Source organism: Canis lupus, chromosome X (genome assembly GCF_048164855.1).
Source record: "Canis lupus baileyi chromosome X, mCanLup2.hap1, whole genome shotgun sequence".
Taxonomy (NCBI): Eukaryota; Metazoa; Chordata; class Mammalia; order Carnivora; family Canidae; genus Canis; species Canis lupus.
Window position 1 is genome coordinate 54,776,632 of NC_132876.1, and position 6,102 is coordinate 54,782,733.

Below are 6,102 nucleotides of genomic sequence, written 5' to 3' on the forward strand. Positions count from 1 at the left end.
GATATTTTGTGCCTATAAAACTAATTGAAATGGACTTGTTCCAAGCCAAGCAGAAGTAAATAAAAAGTTAGACTGTCCTGAGAGATTATGTGAATGTGGACTATGTGATCACATATATAACATATAGGTACTCTTGGAAGTGTGATAAACACTATCACTCACATAATGTATGCTTATGGTATACTATATTTTTAAGAAAATGTATTTATTTTTTTTTCAGAGACAGAGAGAGAGAGCATGCCAGGGGAAGGGGTAGAGGGAGAGGAAGAAGGGAAGCAGACTCCCCACTAAACATGGAGTCCAACCGGGGGTTGATCTCTTGACTGAGAGATCATGACCTGAGCTGAAGTCCAGTCCAACATGCAACAGACTGAGCATTCAGGCACCCCTGTGGTATAATAAATCTTAAAAATAATGTTTAAGTAATTTTATTCAGTGTCTAGATGAAGTTTTATTAAAATCTTGTCAACCAAAATCAGCAGGAAGGAAATTTCCAAGTTTCTTAATGGTTAAGGAAGCTGATCCCTTATGAATTTACACATTTTTATAAATGTCAAACAATCTTAATAATAGAAGTGATTTCAGTTTTTAGAGATACTAATTTATATCTCCCTTTTTGCACATCTGCAATTTGTAAGTAGGTGCTAAGAAAATCATCCTTCTGCTATGACATCTATTTCTATGATTTAGGAATATCCACTGGATATTGCCTTAAGTATCTATTGATATCATAAAGGAAACAAAGCTACTGAAAGCAAGCAGAGATGTTTTATTCTGCTACATATTAAGAATCAATCTGTTTGTAACTAAACTCTTTTTTGTAAAGCCATTGGGTTTCTCTTTCTCTCTGTCTCTCCAATCTTCATCTCCTATTTTTTTTTTCTTTTAAGGAGTATGTTTGTTGCACATTAAAATGAGTACTTATGGATAATTAGTCTTTTTGCCACTATTAATTCTGCCTGTTTAAATTGACTTCTAGCAATATATTGAGAATTATTCTCAAGTCTTTTAAACTAACCTTTGAACAGACAGAATGTTTATTTAGGCTTAGCAATTTCATGGCAGTGATATGTAGATTAGTATCAAAGAACTGCTTCTAAAAATTCAATTTGCTTTTAGAGAGGCCCAAGCTAAAAGCAATTTTTAAATAAAGCTGCTTAATCTTGACCTTATGCTTGTTTTATATGAAAGCTTTAAAATATCCCTTTCAAGGTATCATGTAGAATTGTAATCTGGTTGCAAACACGGAGGTCACTGTGGCATTGATTTAATTATGACTTTTTTTTTTATCAAAGTACTTTTAGGTTTGGTTATTTGATTTCACTAAACCTCAATTAAAAGTTAGACATTTTCCCTTGTTCTACATAATTGTGAATTACCTACATTTTAGTTATATTTTCAGAATGGATTATTGTATCACCAATAGTAAAACTATTTTCAGAATGGATTATTGTATTACCAATAGTAAGACTAAAATTTAATACATTATTATCTTCAGATATTGATCTGAGATTAAGTATTGTTGAGGTAGGAAAACTTTATTTAGTATCAAAGAACACCTCTCTTGCCTTTGTTTCAAGGCATCTGTTTCCCTTTTATTACCTGGCAGGCTCAGAAAGCTGATCTTATTTTCTTTTGTCTTTATTATTTAGTGTCAAAGGGTCTTATGATGGTCTTCCCAGGATGATTTATGTTTGTCTTTTAAAGTTGGACACTGAGAGGAAAAACTAAATGTGTGTGTGTGTATCTGTGTATATATTATATATATATATATATATGAATCTGTATATATGTATATATACAGATATACCTAGATATACATGATATATACATATATATCATATACACACACACATTGTCTATATGTGGAATTAAGTAAGGGCCAGGAAAATAAAAAGCTGAAAGATCAAGAGAATGTGAGAATCCTAACCTTCCATTCATATTATACTAAATCTAGACCCTGCTTTTTGAGGCTCACTTCTGCTGAGCCCTTCCTTAGCAATAAACTCTAAGTTCCATAAGAGCAGAAGTCTTTTACCATATTGGTCATTTGTGCATTTCCAGTGCCTGTCACTGTATCACAGTGCCTATAAAAAAAACTAAGGTATATTTGTTGAATTAATAATCAAAGAATATTTTTTTCTTTTTCAAGTTTTATTTAAATTCCAGTTAGCAAACAGGATATTATTAATTTCAGGTGTAGAATTTAGTGATTCATCAGGTACATACAATACTCAGTGCTGGGACACCTGGGTGGCTCAGCAACTGAGCATCTGCCTTCAGCTCAGGGCGTGATCCCGGGGTCCGGGTTTGAGTCCCATATTGGGCTCCTTTCTCTGTGTGTCTAATGAATAAATAAATAAAATATTTTTAAAAATACCCAGTGCTCATCACAAGTCCCCACCTTAATACTCATACACATTTAAACCATCCTGCCTCCTGTCTTCCCCTCCAGCAACCCTCAGTTTGTTCTCTATAGTTGAGAGTCTGTTACATGGTTTGTATCTCTCTCCCCACCATGTACATCTGTTTTGTTTCTTAAATTTAGCATATGAGTGAAATCATATGGCATTTGTCTCTCTGACTTATTTTGTTTAGCATAATATAATCTAACTTGATCCATGTCTTTACAAATAGCAAGATTTCATTCATTTCTATGGCTGAGTAATATTCCCTTGTAAGTAAATCTTCTTTATCCATTCATCAGTTCCAGGACATTTGGACTCTGCATAATTTTGCTATTATTGAAAATGCCTCCAAAAACATGGGAAGTGCCTGTATCCCTTCAAATCAGTATTTTTGTATTCTTTGGGTAAGTACCCAATAGTGCAATTCCTGGATCAAAAGGGTAGTTCTACTTTTCAATTTTTGAAGAACCTCCATACTGTTTTCCAAAGTGGCCACTCCAGTTTGCATTCCCATTGTGTAAGAGAGTTCCCCTTTCTTCACATTCTTGCCAGCACCTATTGTATCCTGTGTTGTTAATTTTAGACATCCTGACATGTGTGAGTTGGTAGATTATTATAGTTTTGATTTGTATTTTCCCGAAGATGAGTGATGTTGAGCATCTTTCCATGTGTCTGTTAGACATCTGTATGTATTCTTTGCAAAAATGTCTATTCATATCTTCTGCCCATTTCTTTCTTTTTTTAAAGAATTTTTTAAAAGACTTTATCCATTTATTGAGACACAGAGAGAGTGAGAGGCAGAGACACAGGCAAAGGGAAGCAGGCTCCATGCAGGGAACCCAATGCGGGACTCGATCCCGGATCTCCAGGATCATGCCCTGGGCTGCAGGCGGCGCTAAACCGCTGCGTCACTGGGGCTGCCCTCTTTCTTTCTTTCTTTTTTTTTTTTTTAAAGAGTTTATTTATTCATTCAGGAGAGAAACAGAGAGAGAGGCAGAGATATAGAGGGAGAAGCATGCTCCCTGCAGGGAGCCTAATGCAGGACACTATCCCCAGGCCCTGGGATCACATCCCGAGTTGAAGGCAGACGCTCAACTGCTTAGCCACTCAGACTTCTCTCTTCTGCCCATTTCTTTACTGGATTATTTTTTTTGGGGGGGGGCTATGTTGAGTTTTATAAGATCTGTATGTATTTTTGGATACTAGTCCTTTATCAGATATGTCATTTGCAAATATCTTCTCAGATTCCATAGGAAACCTTTTAGTTTTGCTGATTGTTTCCTTCGCTGTGCAGAAGGTTTTTATCTTTAAAAAAACATTTAGGTTTTCATTTTGATGAAGTCCCAATAGTTTATTTTATATATATATATTTTTCTCATTAAACTTTTGTTTTAATGGGTCTCAAAATTCTGTGACAGATTTTTGGTCAAGTTGTTTCCATTAAAAAGTACTGGTTTTAAAAACTAATAACTTAAAACTGCCACACATGCACAAACAAGCCAAATGGTCCACAAAAACACTCTCCTTTCCTTCTGAAGGTTTTACGATGCATTGTTATCAGTAACCACTCTTTTACTATTAAACTTAAATGGCCAATTGACACAAACAGTTCTGAGACCATTCTTCCACCACTTATTAAGACTGGGGTGGGGATCCCTGGGTGGCGCAGCGGTTTGGCGCCTGCCTTTGGCCCAGGGCGCGATCCTGGAGATCCGGGATCGAATCCCACATCAGGCTCCCGGTGCATGGAGCCTGCTTCTCTCTCTGCCTCTCTCTCGCGCGCTCTCTCTCTGTGACTATCATAAATGAATAATAATAAAAAAAAGACTGGGGTGGCAGGTATCGGGGATAATATTCATTTAGCTTTCTGGGCAGACTTGGTGACTGCCAGCTCCAGCTGCCTTCTTGTCCACTGCTTTGATGACATCCACAGCAACCATCTGTGTCATGTCATGAACAGCAAAATGGCCCAGAGGAAGATAGAGAAGCTCTCAACACACATAGGTTTGCCAGGAACTGTATCAACAATGGCGGGATCCCCAGATTTCAAGAACTTGGGACCGTCTTCCAGCTTTTCTCCAGAACGATGATCTATCTTCTACTTCAGCTCAGCAAACTTTCAAGCAATGTGAGCTGTGTGACAATCCAGCACAGGTGCATATCCAGCACTGATTTGGCCTGGATGGTTCAGGATAATCACCTGAGCCATGAAGCCAGCTGCTTCCATTGGTGGGTCATTTTTGCTGTCACCAGCCACATTGCCACGATAAACATCTTTGACAGATATGTTCTTAACATTGAAGCCCACATTGTCCCCAGGAAGAGCCTCACTCAAAGTTGCATGGTGCATTTCAACAGACTCTACTTTATTTGTAACACTGACCAGAGCAAAGGTGACTACCATGCAAGGCTTAAGAACACCAGTCTCCACTCGGGCCACTGGGATAGTACTAATACCACCAATTTTGTAGACGTCCTGAAGGGGCAGACGCAAGGGCTTATCAGTTGGATGAGTTGGTGGCAGAATGCAATCCAGAGCCTCAAGCAGTGTGGTTCCACTGGCATTCCCATCTTTACGGGTAACTTTCCATCCCTTGAACAAAGTCATGTTAGCCCTTCACTCCAGCATGTTGTCACCATTCCAACCAGATATTGGCACAAATGCTACTGTGTCAGGGTTGTAGCCAATTTTCATAATGTAGGTGCTGACTTCCTTAATGATTTCCTCATATCTCTTCTGGCTGTAGGGTGGTGCAGTGGAATCCATTTTGTTAACACCAACAATTAGTTTTTTTACACCCAGTGTGTCAGCCAGAAGGGCATGCTCACGGGTCTGCCCATTCTTGGAGATACCTGCTTCAAATTCACCAACACCAGCAGCAACAATCAGGACAGCACAGTCAGCCTGAGATGTGTCTGTAATCATTTTTTTAAAGATTTTATTTATTTATTCATCAGAGAGAGAGAGAGAGAGAGAGAGAGAGGCAGAGACACAGGCAGAGGGAGCAGCAGGCAGAGGGAGCAGCAGGCAGAGGGAGAAGCAGGGAGCCCGACGTGGGACTCAATCCTGGGTCTCCAGGATCATGCCCTGAGCTGAAGGCAGTGCTAAACCGCTGAGCCACCCGGGCTGCCCCTGTAATCATGTTTTTGATAAAGTGTCTGTGTTCTGGGGCATCAATGAAAGTCACATAATACTTACTGGACTCGAATTTCCACAGGGAGATATCAATGGTGATACCACGTTCACGTTCAGCTTTCGGTTTATCCAAGACCCAGGCATACTTGAAGGAGCCTTTTCCCATCTCAGCAGCCTCCTTCTCAAATTCTTTGATAGTTCTTTTGTCGATCCCACCACATTTGTAGATCAGATGGCCAGTAGTGGTAGACTTGCCTGAATCTACACGTCCAATAAGACGATGTTGATGTGAGTCTTTTCCTTTCCCATTTTGGTTTAGGTTTAGCAGTGGTTTTCGTGACACCTGTGTTCTGGCGGCAAACCCATTGCGAAAAAGCCCAATAGTTTATTTTTACTTTTGTTACTCTTATCATAGGAGACGTATCTAATAAGAGGTTGCTACAGCTGATGTCAAAGGTCACTTCCTGTGTTTTCCCCTAGGATATTGATGGTTTCCTCTCTCACTTTTAGGTCTTTCATCCATTTTGAATTTTTTTTGTGTATGGTGTAAGTTTCATT

The 6,102-nt window shown here is 38.9% G+C and overlaps 1 pseudogene; it reads right to left on the reverse strand.

The window, feature by feature from the left end:
* Positions 1-4,263: 4,263 nt before the first annotated feature.
* On the reverse strand, positions 4,264-5,853 carry LOC140627749 (elongation factor 1-alpha 1-like; annotated as a pseudogene).
* Between the last annotated feature and the right edge of the window lie 249 nt (positions 5,854-6,102).